Here is a 20,395-nt window from a genome sequence, read left to right on the forward strand (position 1 = left end):
AAAGGGAAAATTTTACATAAATGCTTGCTTTAAAAAGCTACAGGGAAAATACTTCATTAAATGATGATGTTGGATAACTGAAGTAAGTATATACAGTCTGACATTTCTATAGAGGTTCTTCTTTAAAATGCACTCTTGCATGTGCTGGCTCCCGTGAAATACTTGACATTCTCAAATGTAAGTCAGCAATATTTATACAAGAACAGTGTCATAAGAACAAAAAGGGTGGGGTTGGAAAGGCAGAAAAACCTGAGTTCTAATCTCAATTCCATCATTTGCTGATTTTATGACCATGGGCAAGTTATTTAACCTCTCTGAGTTTCCATTTTCTCACATGAAAATAAAAGCAATATTTACTTAGTAAGACTGCTATAAACACTAGAAGGTATAATATGTCTTAGGCACATAATATGTGCTCAATAAAAATGATTTATTTTGCCTATTTATAAAAATACTTTTTCTTCTATACCTAGTACAATTAAAGTCATGTAATTCTGTTTATGCCAGAGCTAAGTTTGAAAAAATTATCTTTGATCTCGATGCAAATGTCTAACCTTGAAAATAATGTCAAAGATTATTATTTCCAAAAGGGAAGTACAAATGCGCCTTGACTTACAATACGGTTACATCCTGCTTAGCCCACTGTAAGTTGAAAATATCATTAAGTCAAAAATGCATTTAATACACCTAACCTACCTAACCTCACAGCTTAGCATAGCCTACCTTAAGTGTGCTTAAGACACTTACATTAGCTTACATTTGGGAAAAAAAATCATCTAATATAAACCCTAATTTATACTTCCTATTGACCAGGTCTGAAAAAAAAAGGAAACACAGAAAAGAGAGCATAAATCCTATTTTATAACGAAGTGTTGAATGTCTCATATAGTTTACTGAATATAGTACTGAAAGGGAAAGAACGATTGTATGGGCACTGAAAGCACAGTTTCGACTGAATGTATATTACTTTCACACCATCACAAATTGAAAAATCTCCACACAATAATAATGGGAGACTTTAACACCCAACTGTCAACATTAGACAGATCAACGAGACAGAAAGTTAACAAGGATGTCCAGGAATTGAATTCAGCTCTGCACCAAGTGGACCTAATAGACATCTACAGAACTCTCCACCCCAAATCAACAGAATATACATTCTTCTCATCACCACACCGCACCTATTCCAAAATTGGCCACATAGTTGGAAGTAAAGCACTCCTCAGCAAATGTAAAAGAACAGAAATTATAACAACCTGTCTCTCAGACCACAGTGCAATCAAACTAGAACTCAGGATTAAGAAACTCACTCAAAACTGCTCAACTACATGGAAACTGAACAACCTGCTCCTGAATGACTACTGGGTACATAACGAAATGAAGGCAGAAATAAAGATGTTCTTTGAAACCAGTGAGAACAAAGACACAACATACCAGAATCTCTGGGACACATTCAAAGCAGTGTGTAGAGGGAAATGTATGGCACTAAATGCCCACAAGAGAAAGCAGGAAAGATCTAAAATTGACACCCTAACATCACAATTAAAAGAACTAGGGAAGCAAGAGCAAACACATTCAAAAGCTAGCAGAAGGCAAGAAATAAGTAAGATCAGAGCAGAACTGAAGGAGATAGAGACAAAAAAAAACTCTTCAAAAAAATCAATGAATCCAGGAGCTGGTTTTTTGAAAAGATCAACAAAATTGATAGACCACTAGGAAGACTAATAAAGAAGAAAAGAGAGAAGAATCAAATAGACACAATAAAAAATGATAAAGGGGATATCACCACCGATCCCACAGAAATACAAATTACCATCAGAGAATACTATAAACACCTCTATGAAAATAAACTAGAAAATCTAGAAGAAATGGATAAATTCCTCGACACATACACTCTCCCAAGACTAAACCAGGAAGAAGTTGAATCTCTTAATAGACCAATAACAGGCTCTGAAATTGAGGCAATAATTAATAGCTTACCAACCAAAAAAAGTCCAGGACCAAATGGATTCACAGCCGAATTCTATCAGAGGTACAAGGAGGAGCTGGTACCATTCCTTCTGAAACTATTCCAATCAATAGAAAAAGAGGGAATCCTCCCTAACTCATTTTATGAGGCCAGCATCATCCTCATACCAAAGCCTGGCAGAGACACACCAAAAAAAGAGAATTTTAGACCAATATCCCTGATGAACACTGATGCAAAAATCCTCAATAAAATACTGGCAAACCGAATCCAGCAGCACATCAAAAAGCTTATCCATCATGATCAAGTAAGTGGGCTTCATCCCTGGGATGCAAGGCTGGTTCAACATACGCTAATCAATAAACATAATCCAGCATACAAACAGAACCAAAGACAAAAACCACATGATTATCTCAATAGATGCAGAAAAGGCCTTTGACAAAATTCAACAGCCCTTCATGCTAAAAATTCTCAATAAATTAGCTATTGATGGGGCATATCTCAAAACAATAAGAGCTATTTATGACAAAGCCACAGCCAATATCATACTGAATGGGCAAAAACTGGAAGCATTCCCTTTGAAAACTGGCACAAGACAGGGATGCCCTCTCTCACCACTCCTATTCAACATAGTGTTGGAAGTTCTGGCCAGGGCAATCAGGCAGGAGAAAGAAATAAAGGGTATTCAATTAGGAAAAGAGGAAGTCAAATTGTCCCTGTTTGCAGATGACATGATTGTATATCTAGAAAACCCCATTGTCTCAGCCCAAAATCTCCTTAAGCTGACAGGCAACTTCAGCAAAGTCTCAGGATACAAAATCAATGTGCAAAAATCACAAGCATTCTTATACACCAATAACAGACAAACAGAGAGCAAAATCATGAGTGAACTCCCATTCACAATTGCTTCAAAGAGAATAAAATACCTAGGAATCCAACTTACAAGGGATGTGAAGGACCTCTTAAAGGAGAATACAAACCACTGTTCAATGAAATAAAAGAGGATACAAACAAATGGAAGAACCTTCCATGCTCATGGGTAGGAAGAATCGATATCGTGAAAATGGCCATACTGCCCAAAGTAATTTATAGATTCAATGCCATCCCCATCAAGCTACCAATGACTTTCTTCACAGAATTGGAAAAAACTACTTTCAAGTTCATATGGAACCAAAAAAGAGCCTGCATTGCCAAGACAATCCTAAGCCAAAAGAACAAAGCTGGAGGCATCACGCTACCTGACTTCAAACTATACTACAAGGCTACAGTAACCAAAACAGCATGGTACTGGTACCAAAACAGAGATACAGACCAATGGAACAGAACAGAGCCCTCAGAAATAATACCACACATCTACAACCATCTGATCTTTGACAAACCTGACAAAAACAAGAAATGAGGAAAGGATTCCCTATTTAACAAATGGTGCTGGGAAAACTGGCTAGCCATATGTAGAAAGCTGAAACTGGATCCCTTCCTTACACCTTACACAAAAATTAATCAAGATGGATTAAAGATTTAAATGTTAGACCTAAAACCATAAAAACCCTAGAAGAAAACCTAGGCATTACCATTCAGGACATAGGCATGGGCAAGGACTTCACGTCTAAAACACCAAAAGCAATGGCAACAAAAGCCAAAATTGACAAATGGGATCTAATTAAACTAAAGAGCTTCTGCACAGCAAAAGAAACTACCATCAGAGTGAACAGGCAACCTAAAAAAAATTTTTGCAATCTACTCATCTGACAAAGGGCTAATATCCAGAATCTACAAAGAACTCAAACAAATTTACAAGAAAAAAACAAACAACCCCATCAAAAAGTGGGCAAAGGATATGAACAGACACTTCTCAAAAGAAGACATTTATGCAGCCAGCAGACACATGGAAACATGCTCATCACTGGCAATCAGAGAAATGCAAATCAAAACCACAATGATATATCATCTCGCACCAGTTAGAATGGTGATCATTAAAAAGTCAGGAAACAATAGGTGCTGGAGAGGATGTGGAGAAACAGGAACATTTTTACACTGTTGGTGGGACTGTAAACTACTTCAACCATTGTGGAAGTCAGTGTGGTGATTGCTCAGGGATCTAGAACTAAAAATACCATTTGACCCAGCCATCCCATTACTGGGTATACACCCAAAGGAATATAAATCATGCTGCTATAAAGACACAGGCACACGTATGTTTATTGTGGCACTACTCACAGTAGCAAAGACTTGGAACCAACCCAAATGTCCAACAATGATAGACTGGATTAAGAAAATGTGGCATATATACACCATGGAATACTATGCAGCCATAAAAAATGATGAGTTCATGTCCTTTGTAGGGACATGGTTGAAGCTGGAAACCATCATTCTCAGCAAACTATCACAAGGACAAAAAACCAAACACCGCATGTTCTCACTCATAGGTGGGAATTGAACAATGAGAACACTTGGACACAGGAAGGGGAACATCACACACCAGGGCCTGTTGTGGGGTGGGGGGAAGGGGGAGGGATAGCATTAGGAGATATACCTAATGTAAATGAGGAGTTAATGGGTGCAGATATACCTAATGTAAATGAGGAATTAATGTGCACCAACATGGCACATGTATACATATGTAACAAACCTGCAGGTTGTGCACATGTACCCTAGAACTTAAAGCATAATAAAACAAATATATATATGAAAATAAAAATAAGTAAATAAATAAATAAATTGAAAAATCATAAGTTGAACCATTGAGGTCGGGGACCATCAGTATTATATATTGAACCAGATACATGCAAATTCTATTATAGGGCAGCTAACACCAGAGTACAGGTTTCTTCTTCCAGATTAACATGGAGACACACTGAAAGAAGTGTTTTATGGTAATAGTATGCTACAGAAGCTCGACTTTTAGATTTATATGTTACTTATAGTTTATAAATAATAATTATTTATTTTCAACACAAACTCTTGATGCTATGTTTTCAAAATTGTGAAGTTTCTGAAGAAGCTGTGAATGTAATAACAAAGGGTAATTATCATCTTCAATGGGGAAAAGGGTGCAATGATCTGATTTCTCTTTCACAATGAAAATATGTACTGAACAAGATGGGTACAGTGGCTCATGCCTGTAATGCCAGCACTTTGGGAGGCCAAGACAGGTGACACTTGAAGCCAGGAATTTGAGACCAGCCTGGGCAACATAGGGAGGTCCTGTCTCTATAAAAAATTAGCTGGGCATGGTGGCATGCACCTGTAGTCCCAGCTACTCAGGAGGCTGAGGTAGGAGGATCACTTGAGCCTGAAAGTTTGAGGCTGCAGTGACTGTACCTGCACTCCAGCCTGGGTGACAGAACCAACACCCTGTTAAAAAAAAAAAAAAAGAAGAAGAAGAAGAAGAAGAAAAGAAGGAAGGGAGGAAGGGAGAGAGGGAGGAGGGGAGGGGAGGTGGGGAGGGAACGAAAAACATGCCCTGAACAAACTTAACCAATCAATCTGTTCTATTTTTCCTGAATCAAATTCTCTTATGAAAAGTAAGTCTAACAGACTTAGGCTTGATTTTAAACTCTTAAGACACAAAACAACGATGAAAATACCTGAAATAACAACTACGGAAAAGAAGAATCTTCCATGGCTTGACCTGTCAGATTCAAAGATATAATCAGTCACATTAAGAAAGGATCTCTACATTTGCATTCACTTCCTGTCACAAATAGCTCAACTTGAGCAGTAACAGAACATCAGAAACAACAAACAGAAACACTAACTTCAACTATTTTTATATTAGTTCCATTTCTTTCTCTTACGAACCATTACTTCAAATAATGTGAAGAAGATATAAAAATATTTTGCTACCTGACAGGTAGTAAGACTGTAAGACTTAGGAATCCAGGACCCTTTTGTTATTATCCATGGCAATGACCATTTATTACTAGTTTTTTAAGCTGGGGCCTAAAGAAGCCATCTGAATTATTGGTATGAATTACCAAGAAAATATCAGTACCAATATTAATTTAGAAATTCTTATGGCAGTCTGCATTGTTGTCAACATATTAAATGACGAGTTAATGGATGCAGTACACCAACATGGCACATGTATACATATGTAACAAACTTGCACATTGTGCACATGTACTCTAAAACTTAAAGTATAATAATAATAATAATAATAAATTCTAACACCAATTTACCTCTTCACATCCTATTATCTCCCTATACAAACCTTTGCACCTACCCAACTATGCCTCTTGTACCCCAGGCGAACAAAGCTCCACACTTTGCTTTCTATTTTCCTAAATTATCTGTCCATCCTTTTATTTCTAGAGGCAGAGAAAGATAAAAACACACATGCATGAGTTCACTCACAACCTACCATTCTCCTAATTGGTAGTGCAAAACAGTTCTTGCTTCCTTTGTGAATCCTACCTCAACTGCCCCAGTCCACAGGTTTTCCTCAGCTTTTGACATTTATAACCAATTCTAGGCATCTGACACATCACATCCAACTTTGTGTTATAATTACCTTTTTACAGAGAGATTTCTTTGTAAATCAGCTGTGAGTAAGTTGAAGGCAGATAAAATATGTTACTAATCTTTATATGCCCAGTCTCCACCAAAGTGTCTTGTACATATGCAGTAAGTCCTAACTTACCATCAATAGGTTCTTGGAAACTGCGACCTTAAGCAAAGCAATGTACAGCAGGTCCCTGAATAACATCATTTTGTTAAAATGTGGGCAAGGAAAAAAACTTGGCTTTGTTATATGTCATTTCTCTTAAAGTCACAGTTTCCAAGAACCTATCATCGATGTTAAGTGAGGACTTACTGTATATTTAATGTCTGTATGTTTGTTTTTGACTAGCAGGTAAATTTTGAGACATGTAACAGACAAGAAAATAGTATGTATAGTCACAGAAAGAGGGATTGTAAACACATTTCATGCATTAGACAGAAGTGGGTGTTAGGTAAAATAAGGGTATGATGGGAGGGGAAAACATGATGAAAGGAATTTATGTTTGCTACAGTGGGCAACAGTTCATTTTAATGTAAAAGTGGCCAAAATCAAATTAATGCAGCATAAAAAGGTTCTAGCCGGGCGCGGTGGCTCACGCCTGTAATCCCAGCACTTTGGGAGGCCGAGGCGGTGGATCACGAGGTCAGGAGATTGAGACCAGCCTGGTTAACACGGTGAAATCACGTCTCTAATAAAAATACAAAAAATTAGCTGGGCGTGGTGGCAGGCGCCTGTAGTCCCAGCTACTCGGGAGGCTGAGGCAGGAGAATGGCGTGAACCCGGGAGGTGGAGCTTGCAGTGAGCCGAGATCGCGCCACTGCACTCCAGCCTGGGTGAAAGAGCGAGACTACGTCTCAAAAAAAAAAAAGGTTCTAAAAGCCATAAATAGGAGAATGAATTTGTGCTAGAGTATCAAGATACCCAAAATAAAGACTATAGAGTGTAAGGTTTTGAGGAGGAAAGTGATGTGGACCCAGCCCAGGGCATTCAGAAGAGGTGGATGTTAACTGTCCTGGCCAACAGTGCTGACTGAAGGAGAGACCAGGCCTCAAGGAGAGTGGACCAAGTAAGGGTATTCCTAGTACTCTAACACGAATGAATAGAATTCAAATGAACAGAATTGTCTTTACTTTTTTTCTCCCAAACTATAATTTTTCATGATTTTACTGATTTATTAAATCGTTCAAACCAGTAAAAGCACTTGAAAATCATTGTCAGACTTTGCTTAAGATTTTTACTTATTATGGATAAGAATGACTCCTAAAAGGGTCTGGGAGCCTGCACGGAATAGCATGGAAGAGTTCATCACTAATAGTAACTTTTCCTCACTAATATAATTTCTACTTTTTCCTTGTGTGGCTATTCCTCTCTGGATATCTCCATTTAGTGACATCTAATGACCTATATTACGTGCATGTTACTTTACTTCATTCATTCTTTTGCTAAACTATAACCACCCTGGGAACCTTTTCTTGATTATTCTCACAGTCACTGCCTTTTACATCACCCAATTAACCATGTGCTATGCAACCAACCTACTCATTCCGAAACTTAAAAACATCTGTTCCTTCTCCCTGCAATTCTGCTATAATTCTTTTTGCAGCTGAAATCAGCCCTGAGTCATCAAAATGCCTCCAAGAAAGACTGATCTTGAAAAACATTAGAATGTTTTAATTCCAGCTATGCTCACACAAGGCATACTCAACTTTGGGCAAAAAAATGAGAAACTGTTTTCACTGAATCTAGCGTGATGGCAAAACCTACTTGAAAAAAAATCTTGAAAATGAGATATTATCTTTATCTTTCTGAGCTAATCAGGGCACTCAAAATGCATAAGTGATTTGTTTACATAAGTGATCTCCTACCAGCTAGTTCTTAAAGAAATAAAATAGACTTCTAGAGACTATTTCAAATTAATAACTATATAATACTGTTACCCAAATCTTGTGGACATGAAGAAGTAATCAACTAAAAGTAAAAGAAAAACAACAAGTAGGGCTGACCCTTCTAAAAATGACAGGTAGGAGAAATACATGACATAGTAAACTTCCAAACAGGATGCTCTGGGAACAGAAAATACTTCATAGTGATATCAGATAATATTATAATAAGAAGCCCTTTAATATCTCAGAGATTCACAATTATTCCCAATGCAAGAATTCTCAGCTTTTGCTATTAACAACTAAGGAAGATAAACACTCAACATGACTAAATGAGTAGCAGAGGTGAGATTATAACTTTGAGCTCTCTTTATACTCCCATCTCTTTTTATGTTAAAAAAAAACAACAACAACAACAACAACTCAACCATTCTCTATTTTTGTCTTTGTCGTTAAAACCACATCCCTTTGGTCAAGTCACTTAGTCCAGTCAGTGGACTAGGATAATTCTGGCATACAAGCAGAACTCAGAAAGGGTTCAAGAACTATAATAATATACTATATATGACAATAATGCAATAGAAACAGTAACTAATTACTTCAAAATAGTATACAGAAAAATAACTCTGCATACAAGGCAATATAATGTAACTATGTTGTCATCTTCCCCATCTGTAACTGGAATGTTTAAAGTACCTACACTTTTACAGGTTGTTTGAGAATTAATTAGAATAGTGCCTGCTGGGCATATAATACTCAACAAATGTTGGCTATTTTTCTATTTGATAAAAGCACTAACTTTAAAAGTTAAAAACATAATTATTCATGTTTTTGGTTTTAAACAAATAAATTATCCTGTTTTTCTTTTTCATATTAAAGTTATAAAATGCTGACAAAGAAAAAAAGGATGAGATTTCCAAAAATATATCAATATGGTTGTAACATTTCACAATAAGATGTAAAAATTACTATATATAAATACATTAAATTTAAATATCCTTTTATATTATTCATTTCCCTATGTCTCAGCCTTCTTGCCCCCCCAAATTTTTATTTTAAACCAAATTTCCACTAGATAATTGCTTTTACTGGCTACTAACACTTAGAAAGCAAATCTGATGTAAAATACTAAAATCTATTAAGAAGAAATTATGGATCATCAAACAACCTAAAATGTCATTTTATGTCTGTGCACATGGTGGATAGATTAATTTTTAAAAGAGTATGTATGTAAATATGTATATATACATGTAAATAAAATATGTGTTCACTGTTAATATTTTGCAAATTACCAAACTTAAATCTCAGCAAAAAACTTAAATATCTTATAATTTTTCACTATTATTAACTGAGTCAACTAATCAGAAGCAACATATTATTTTAGCAGATGAATGATCACTTGTGAAGCTATTTCCTGAGTATTGGAAATGCTCTGATCTTGTGACACTGTAAAAAGAATTTAAATATACAGTTAAATATTTAACATATTTTAACTGTCAATATCCAAATGGTAACTTAATGCTGACTTCTATTTTCAATGTTACAAATTTACAAGTTTCTCCAAATCTCGTACTTCATTGCATTTAGCATAGTTCGCAAATCTTCTGAACTGCAAACTTGTCATTTTACTTACAGGCAATTAATTCTGTAGATAATAAAATTTGAGGACATGGAGAAGACAAATATTTAGTTCACAATTTAGAAAAAAAACTATTTTAAGAGATTATTAGATTTACTGGAATACATCTCTTTATTCCTGTTTTAGAAAATTAAAGATCCCTCCAATCCACACACCACAACATTAATGACAAGATGTCACTTACAGCAGCAATCTCAAACTTCTGAAGGTGCTCACATACCAAGTTAATACTTCCTATTACAAATTTGGGGAACGTGTGGATTTCTATGATCTAGACTTGGAGTTTGTTAGTGCTCTTTGGGGTGGAGGCGGAGAGAGAATTATCAGGAAAATGGGTCTTGTTTTGCTTGGGGTTGTTCACAATGTGCATGTTGTAAGAAGAGTCAACCAAAACAAGCGCAGGTCTGGAGCTTTCCTAAATGCATGAATTACAACCACACACCACTTGAAATGGGTCTTTACTGTTGTGCCTGCATTTAGGGTAAGGATGGAGGGAGAGTTATTTTGTTTTTTGAGACTTTATTAGGCAAGAGGACAAGAGAACACTCTTTTATAATGGATTAGTATTTGCTGAAGGAATGATTTTTCTCCTTTCTGTAATAAGTAAAATGCATAACTTCTAGACATTTAATATGAATCTAGATCCGAAACTGTGGCATTATTTATCAGACATGACTTCAGCAATAGGGATTTTTACATAATCTTTTATATTTACATGGTTATTAGTGTCTCTGAAATTCAAGTAAGAGAACTACTTCTTTTTAGAAGCAAAATACTGGTTAAAGAAAACAACAGGAAAAGAAGTACCATGCTAGTTCCTTTCATCAAAATAGGAGGTCCACTGACTGCACTGTAAATACCTAAGTAGGTAAAGTATTGCATTTCCTTTTTTGGAAAACTTTTCAAAGATACAAAATAAAATTGTTTATTCTTTGTTCAAGCCATGTTTAACAAGAACTCACCTTAATATAGTGGTATAATGTTTTAAAAAACACTAGAATATGCCAAAATATTTCCAACAGTTTTCTACAAAATGTCTAGCTCAAAAGTCATCGAAATTTCCAGCTAAGAAAAATGCTAAATTTCTTAATTGAAAAACAATTTGAGGGCTATATTTAAAGTGTTCTCAGAAGAATGTATTCACAAAATCTACATTCCAAATAAAGTTGATGTTAATAACTTACAACCACAATTTAAATTAGAAAATAAAATTGATTTATATTGCCACAAAGATATACTAAGCTCAAGATGTAACAGAGATTAGAAATTAAAATTTTCAATGCAGTAAATATGTATGTAATTAGAACCAGAGCTTTTAAATAGTTTGATGAACTCCATGGTATATACTTAATGTTAAAAACAACAGAAAACAAAAAACAAAGCCCACTTGGCTTTCCAGTCATTCTTCAATTATAATGTTAAGAAATATTTATTAGTGCTTTCATATACCAGCAACTGGGCTAAATGCTGAGGATACAGAAGTGGACAAGAAACAGCTCAGCCTCATAGGGCTTACAGTCTTTTGATAAGTTGTCTAAGGACATAAAGATAATATTGAGATTGAAATGTGTGTGCTTTAGGACTTATGTGGCATTCTGTTTTGTCAATAATGCTACCAAAAGCACCTGGGTAGGAGAACAACCATTATAGACTATCTTTTAGAACTTTTATCTACAACTACTGTATGACTCGTTAGTAATCACTGCATGATTTTTAACATCCAGAAAGTTACAGTGTAGGGTTGCTCGACACTCAGCAGTAATCCCAAAATGCTCTGTCAGCAACTGTGGAGAAGTGGTCAGCAACTTAATAGCTATTGCATGGAAGTAGGGAGAATTTAGTATCCATAAGGTTTTCCTTTAACCTTCATTTACTTTTTGAATCTATTTTCAACAAAGGGATAAACACTTCATCTTTTATTACTGTAATATGAAACACTGAAAATTTTCCTCATCATTAAGAGTATTACAGAAAATTTAGCCATTATTCAACGACTATGTCACACAGATCTAGACCTGATTTCATTCCTTTCTCTCAAGTTTTCACCTACCTCCTTTTCTTTCTAATTTTTTCATCTAAGGAAGATCTTACCTTTCTTTCTTTCTCTATCCTCAAAAAACATGAAATCACTTGGGAGACAGAGTAGATGTGCAAGGCTCCCCTCTGTTCTTGAGAATTCGTACTTTTGAAACAGAAAATGGTTTTACTTGGCTCCATAAAACATTTTAATTCATTTCTCATTCATCTTTTCCTTCCTCCCTCTTCCCAGTAACTATGAGATCTCATCTTTTTCTTCCCCTCCAAAGACATTCTGAGGGTAATCATGAGTTCAGGGACAGGTAAGCCTCCTCCCTATCATCTATATCACAAAATGTGGCACTCTCCTGCCAGAAGCATATGGCAGCATTAGCTGGACAAGTCCTACCCTGAAGCAGTGTTTGCCAAACTGTGAGTCGTGACCCATTTTCCAATACAGAAATTAATTTAGTGGGTTGAGACCAGCATCTAAAAACTAAATCAAAAGAAAAAGAAACAAAACAAAATGGCATCACACATATTTTGAAACTTCAGCTCACATTACATGTATATAAATACACGTATGTGTGCATATACTAGAACCTGAAGGAAATATATTTTGTGCAGGTCATGAACAAAAGTTTGGAAGTCATCGAACTAGAACATTCAGTTATTCTTCAGATATTTTAGAGGTTTAAAATATGAACGTTAGTTTCTTTTAGTAAAAATAAGTGTTGATCTAATAAGCCAGATATTTTCTAAAAGATCATCAGTCAGCAAACAAACCAAATCATTACTAATAGGTTTCCTAGCATATTTCAGTCTCTTATAATAGAAAGATTCCAAATAAATACTTTACTCTTAAATTTAATTTAGGCTAAATATTAACATTTACTTGTTAATAATCTTAAAAATATTTTTAACATATCAAATAACAATCTGAGCTTGAAATACCTTAAAGGAAAAATATGCTACTTTAAAAAAAATAGAAATGATGTCCAAGTGGATGGTTTGATAGATTTTCAATTTTGACTTCAAAAATGAAGAGATAAGTATTTCTTTGCATCTATTGCATATGCACACGAATACAAACATCACTCTTACGTTTTCTTGGCCATAGAGATTTTTTAAAATTCAAGTTCAGAAAGCTTAGAGTATCTGACTGTGACTAATGGCACCCAGTTACTCAGGAGGGACAGAACCAGACTGAGGCAGGGAATAATGTTGCTGTACTGACTGAAAAATAACTGCCTTAAAAAAAAATCCCATATAATGGTTATAGTCCTTACTTTCCACATATGGCTGCTGCAAAAAATTCCTACTTAAAATATAGAAGACTTTTTTCAAGCCTTTCTGCAGTGTCAAAGTGGAAACTTGGGTCTGACTCAGCCTTACAGCCACTCACAATTCTTGGACTATCAGAACTGGAAAAGACAACTAATATCAAGAGATGGCCCTGTAGCTTTGTGTCTCTCCATAACAACCCTTTGGTTGATTAAATGTGATCTTGAGAGGCTTCAATCCTTCTTGGTTTTTATGGATTCTGGCTGGTAAGTGAAGCTTTCATAATGAGAAACCCACAAGAATTAGCATTAAGATTTTTACTAGACTTTGACATGCTCTAGAAAACAACACAGAGTAACTGGTGTAAAATGCAAACTATTAAACTAGAACATATCTACAAAAATAAGATGTGAAAAATAGAATATATATATTAAGATAAAGGTATTATGAAAAGATATATAGAAATACCCAGTCCCCAATCCTCACATAAAGGACTTCTGAAAAACTTCCCTTTTTAATTTCAAAGACTGCATATAAAGGTATAATGAACTATATCGCTTACTTAATAAAATCCTAAGTGGCATACATCCCAGTACATTTAGAAATTTAATCTCAATAAAGTCAAAGGAGTTACAGTCTTGGATGAGGATGAAATCTGCTTCATTTATAGTATAAAACTACAGTTGTGGATATGTTAAGCATGTCCTTTCTTACTCCATGTTACCACTCATTATAAAATGATTGGTGTTTTATGTAGCTTATATTTTAGGATAAACAAGAGGATAATCAAGCATGTTTAAAATCAAGTTCAAATAAAAAATTTTCTCTGAAAACTTAATTTTTTATGAATCTAGTATCTCCTTGGTTAATAGAAAACTTGGGAGAACATTTTATTCACTTATTATGGTTCACAATTTGGGGTCCTTGAATGCACTCCAGTGGGGTTCATGAACCCTCTGAAATTATAAGCAAAAGTATGTCTATGTATGTAAACTTTTCTAGGGAGAGGGTTCATGGTTTTCACAGGATTTTGAAAGGGGTCAGTCATCTGGGAGTAGAGTCTCTACCTTGGGTGAAAGTTGAGGACTGAACCTTCCCCATGACTTACTGAAGATGTTAAGAGATAAAAAAAAAAAAAAAAAAGTAAGTTGAGGAAGGCCAGGCACAGTGGCTCACATCTGTAATCCCAACACTTTGGGAGGCTGAGGCAGGAGACTTGCTTGAGCCCAGGAGTTCCAGACCAGCCTGGGCAACAATGTGAGACCTCATCTCTATAAAAAATTTAAAAATTAGCTGAACATGGTGGCAACATGCCTGTAATCCCAGCTACTCGAGTGGCTGAGCTGCAGAAAATGGTGGCTAGGAGACAGGACTTATGTGTATCTCCCACTTGGATGAACAGAACAGTGTGTGAAGACTCACACTGTGAACTTTTGCTTCAAGAACCACCAAAGAAACATACCAGGAAAACCAAAAGAAGTCACAGACCCTTTGAAAGAAGTGGCTTGCTGCTGCAAACTCCATGAGACAGCCAAAAAACTGTGAGTTCCCAAAGTGTGACAGGGGAAAAGTCTGCTTCTGAACATATATCCCCACTGGAAAACCTGAAAATCCAGATCATGGGAGAAGGATTTAACCTCACTTAGAGCTGAAATGGATTTAGAGAGCTGAGGAAAATACTAAAGTAGAAGAAGCAGCAGGAAGAGCCCTGTAGTCACTCCTGGTCTCCAGCTTGAGCCCAGGGAAGCCATTGTTAGCCTTATCTGAGAGAGGTCCTTGGGGAAGGCAGCCAACAGAATTGGGAAGGAGCCACAGAGTGAAAGAAGCTCCTAGATGAACTCTGTAATAATTTCAAATGAGCACAAGTTTTCCTAAACAGAATCAGGGGGTGGGGAGGCAAATGGAAAATACAGATATGAGCACAGAAACTGCAGCTGATGGTGCAGGCAGGTGGGAAGGGGTGAGGCCTGAGAGCCCTGCTTGCTTTCTCAGTGGAGAGACTTGTAGCTTGGGTCAAGATCTCAGTTCTGCTTCCCGCTCCATGAATATAAACTTGGTGCTGTCGGTGGGGCACAGTGGGAGGAAGACTGGCATTGCTGGCTGCATGGGAACTGGATAAAGCCTGTCACTGCCAGCTTTCCCCACTTGCCTGGTGACCTGTATGATGCAGCAGAGGCAGCCATAATTCCCCTTGGAACATAAATCCACTGGCCTAAGAATCACCTGCTATGTCCCACAGTGTCTGCATTAAGCCCTGCTCAAGGAGAGTCTGAGCTCAGATCTGCCCAATCCTGCCCCACCTGATGGTTTTTCTCTACCCGCCCTGGTAGGCAAAGACAAAAAACATAAACTCTTGGGACCTCTATGACCCCGCAATCACCTGAGAAACCCAAGTACTTATCCTGGCCAATGTAGGGCAAGATTATATTCCCCTCCTACTACCACAGCTGGTATTCTCTTGCAAGTGCCACCTCCTGTCTGGAGGCCAGCCAACTCAAGCCATTACAGCAGCTCATAGCAGAACAATCCTGTACCGAGGAAGGAGAAAACAACAGCTAATTCCACCACCTGCAACACCTTGGCCAACCAGAAGTCCAGAGTCTGTCCATATGACAACGTCACCACTAGCATAACCACATTCAAGAAAACCAGCACACTAAACAAAACAACAACCAATGATTCCTACAGAGTTCACTTCAGTCCCCTGTCACCTTCACCGGGGCAGATGCTGGTATCCACAGCTGGAAGATCTGAAGATGGTTCACATCACAGGACTCTTTGTAGACACTCCCCAGCACTAGCCAGGGGCCGGGTAGCCCCACTGGGTGGCTAGACCTAGAAGGGCAATAGTAATCATTGCAGTCTGGCTCTCAGGAAGCCCAATCCCTTGGGGATGATGGTGTGATGGTTAATATTGAGTGTCAACTTGATTGGATTGAAGGATGCAAAGTATTGTTCCTGGGTGTATCTGTGAGGGTGTTGCCAAAGGACATTAACATTTGAGTCTGTGGACTGGGAAAGGCAGACCTACCCTCAATTCAAGTGGGCACAATCTAATCAGCTGCCAACACAACCAGAATAAAAGCAGGCAGAGGAACACGGAAAGACTAGACAGGCTAAGTCTTCTGGCCTCCATGTTTCTCCCGTGCTGGATGCTTCCTGCCCTCGAACATCAGACTCCCAGATTCTTCAGCTTTTAGACTCTTGGACTTAGACCAGTGATTTGCCAGGGGCTCTCGGGCCTTCGGCCACAGACTGAAGGCTGCACTATCAGCTTCCCTACTTTTGAGGTTTTAGAACTCAGACTGGCTTCCTGGTTCCTCAGCTTGCAGACGGCCTACTGTGGGACTTCACTGTGATCGTGTGAGTCAATTCTCCTCATAAACTCCCCTTCATATATACATCTATCCTATGAGTTCTGTCCATCTAGAGAACCCTGACATACAGGGGGAGAGCAACACATCAAGGGATTACTCTGTGGGATAAAAGAATCTGAACAGCAGCCCTTGAAGTCCAGATCTATCCACTGAAACAGTCTACTCAAATGAGAAGGAACCAAAAAAGTGATTCTGGTATGATGAAACAAGGTTCTTATAACACCCACTAAAGATCACACTAGCTCCCCAGCAATGGATCCAAGCCAAGAAGAAATCTGAATTGTCTGATAAAGAATTTAGAAGGTTGATTATTAAGCTACTCAAGGAGGTACCAGAGAAAGGTAAAAATCAACTTAAAGAAATTTTTTAAAAATACAGGATATGGTTGAAAAAGTCTCCACAGAAATAGGTACCACAAAGAAAGGACAATTACAACTTCTGGAAGTAAAAGACACACTTAGAGAAATGCAAAATACACTGGAAAGTTTCAACAATAGACTAGAACAAGTAGAAGAAAGAATTTCAGAGCTTGAAGACAGGCTTTTGAATTAACCCAATCAGACAAAGACAAAGAGAAAAAGAATTAAAAAAAAAAAATGAACAAAGCCTCCAAGAAATTTGGGATTATGTTAAAATGACCAAACATAAGAATAACTGGTGTTCCTGAGGAAGAAGAGAAATCTAGAAATTTAGAAAACTTATTTGAGGGAATAGTCAATAAAAACTTCCCTGGTCTTGCTAGAGATCTAGACATCCAAATACAGGACGCTCAAAGAACACCCGGGAAGTTCATCACAAAAAGATGATTGCCTAGGCACATAGTCATCAGGTTATCTAAAGTCAAGATAAAGGAAATAATCTTAACACCTATGAGACAAAAGCAGCAGGTAACCTATAAAGGAAAACCTATCAGATTAACAGCTCATTTCTCAGCAGAAACCTTACAAACCAGCAGGCATTGGGGTCCTATCTTTACTCTCCTGAAACAAAACAACAGTCAGGAAAAAAGTTTGTATCCAGCAAAATTAAGCTTCATAAATGAAGGAGAGATAGTCTGTTTTAGACAAACAAATGCTGAGATAATTTGCCACTACTAAGCCAGCACTACAAGAAATGCTAAAAAAGTTCTAAATCTTAAAACAAAACCTCGAAATGCACCAAAATAGAACCTCCTTAAAGCATAAATCTCACAGGGCCTATAAAACAACACAATGAAAACAAAACAAAACCCCAAGGTATTCAGGCAACAACTAGCATGATGAATAGAACAGTACCTCACATCTCAGTACTAACATTGAATGTAAATGGCCAAAATGCTCCACTTAAAAGATACAGAATAGCAGAATGGATAAAAATCCACCAACCAAGTATCCTATCTGTTGTCTTCAAGAGACTCAACTAACACATAAGGACTCAAATAAACTCCAGGTAAAGAGGTGAAAAAAGATATTCCATGCAAATGAACACCAAAAGTGAGCAGGAGTGGCTATTCTTATATCAGACAAAACAGACTTTAAAGCAACAATGGTAAAAAAAAAAAAAAAAAAAAAAGAAAGAAAGAAAAGGAGAGACATTATACAATGATAAAAGGATTAGTCTCCAACAGGAAAATATCACAATCCTAAATACATGCACCTAGCACTGGAGCTCCCAAATTTATACAACAATTACTACTAGACCTAAGAAATGAGATAGACGGCAACACCATAATAGTGGGGGACTTCAATACTCCATTGACAGCACTGGACAGGTCATCAAGACAGAAAGTCAACAAAGAAACAATGGACTTAAACTATACCCTAGAACAAATGGACTTAACAGATATTTACACAACATTCTACCCAACAACTGCAGAATATACATTCCTTTCAACAGCACATGTAACATTCTCCAAGACAGACCATAAGATAGGTCACAAAACAAGTCTCAATAAATTTAAGATAACTGAAATTATATCAAGTACTTTCTCAGACCACAGTGGAATAAAATTGAAAATTAACTCCAAAAGGAACCCCCCAAACCATACAAATACATAGAAATTAAATTATCTACTCCTGAATGATCTTTGGGTCAACAATGAAATCAAGATGGAAATTAAGAAGTTCTTTGAATTGAATGATAATAGTGACACAACCTATCAAAACCTCTGGGATACAGCAAAAGCGGTACTAAGAGGAAAGTTCATAGCATTAAACGCCTACATCAAAAAGTCTGAAAGAGCACAAACAGACAATCTAAACTCGCACCCCAAGAAACTAGAGAAACAACAACAAACCAAACCCAAACCCTGCAGAAAAGAAATAACAAAGATCAGAGCAGAACTAAACGAAATTGAAACAAACAAAAAGCAATACAAAAGATAAATAAAACGAAATGCTGATTCCTTGAAAAGGTTAAAAAAAAAATTGACAGACCATTAGTGAGATTAACCAAAAAAGAAGAAAGAGAGAAGACTCAAACAAGCTCAAGTAGAAATGAAATGGGAGATACTACAACTGATACCACAGAAATACAAAAAAATCATTCAATGCTACTATGAATAACTTCAGGCACACAAACTAGAAAATCTAGAGGAGAGGGATAAATTGCTGGAAATATACAACCCTCCTAGATTAAACCAGGAAGAAACAGAAACTCTGAACAGACCAATAACAAGTAGTGAGATTGATATAGTAATAAAAAAAAATTGCCAACAAAAAAAGTCCAGGACCAGATGGATTCACAGCTAAATTCTATCACACATTCAAAGAAGAGTTGGTACCAATCCTACTGAAACTATTCCAAAAGATAAAGAGGGAATCCTCCCTAAATCATTCCCTGAAACCATTATTGCCCTAATATTAAAACCAGGGAAGGACATAACAAAAAAGAAAACTATAGACCAATATCCCTGACGAACACAGATGCAAAAAATCCTCAACAAAATACTGTGTAACTGAATCCAACAGCATATTAAAAAGGTAATACATCACTTTCAAGTGGCTTTCATACCAGAGATGCGGGGTTGGTTTAACATACGCAAGTTAATAAATGTGATACACCACATAAACAGAATTAAAAACAAAAACCATATCAATGGATCCAGAAAAAGCATTTGACAAAATATAGCATTCCTTGTGATTACAACCCTAGGCAAAATCGGCATAGAGGAAACACACCTTTAAGGAAGGAGACCACCTCTCCCATTGTCTCCTATTTCATGAGAAAGCAAAAGGTTAAAAGAAGAAGTGAGATCAATAGCCAGATAGCTTGGTGCCAAGAACCGTGCCTGGTAGTTAAACATCAACTCCTGACCTAACCGCTTGTGGATTCCAGACATTGTATGAGGAAGACTTGTGAAACTTTCTGTTCTGTTCTGCTAGCCCCCATCACTGATGCATGTAGCTCTCAGTCACGTAGCCCCCACTTGCACAATGTATCATGACCCTTTCACATTGACCCCTCAGAGTCGTAAGCCCTTAAAAGGGACAGGAATCTTTACTTTGGGGAGCTCAGATCATGAGATGTGAGTCTACCAATGCTCCCAGCTGATTAAAGCCTCTTCCTTCATAAAACCAGTGTCCGAGAGGTTTTGTCTGCAACCATTCCTGCTACATTTCTTGGTTCCCTGACCTGGAAGCGAGGTGATTAGTGGACAGTTGAGGCAGCCTCTTAGGCGGCTTAGGCCTGCCCTGTGGAGCATCCCTGGAGAGGACTCCGGCGAGCTTAAGCAAAGCAGATCCTGGGAGC

The 20,395-nt window shown here is 37.1% G+C and overlaps 1 protein-coding gene across 5 annotated transcripts in view; it reads right to left on the reverse strand.

Moving 5' to 3' along the window:
* Positions 1-20,395, reverse strand: part of RNGTT (RNA guanylyltransferase and 5'-phosphatase) — a 361,923-nt gene that overhangs the window by 32,121 nt on the left and 309,407 nt on the right. Inside the window, exon 15 of one of the 5 annotated variants that reach the window (XR_010157739.1) lies at positions 5,554-5,597. The exons of the other annotated variants lie outside the window; for them this stretch is intronic. The gene's annotated coding sequence lies outside the window, so the exon portion shown is untranslated. The remainder of the gene's footprint in view (positions 1-5,553; positions 5,598-20,395) is intronic. 5 annotated transcript variants of the gene reach the window in all.

This window comes from Pan troglodytes, chromosome 5 (genome assembly GCF_028858775.2).
Source record: "Pan troglodytes isolate AG18354 chromosome 5, NHGRI_mPanTro3-v2.0_pri, whole genome shotgun sequence".
Lineage (NCBI taxonomy): Eukaryota > Metazoa > Chordata > Mammalia > Primates > Hominidae > Pan > Pan troglodytes.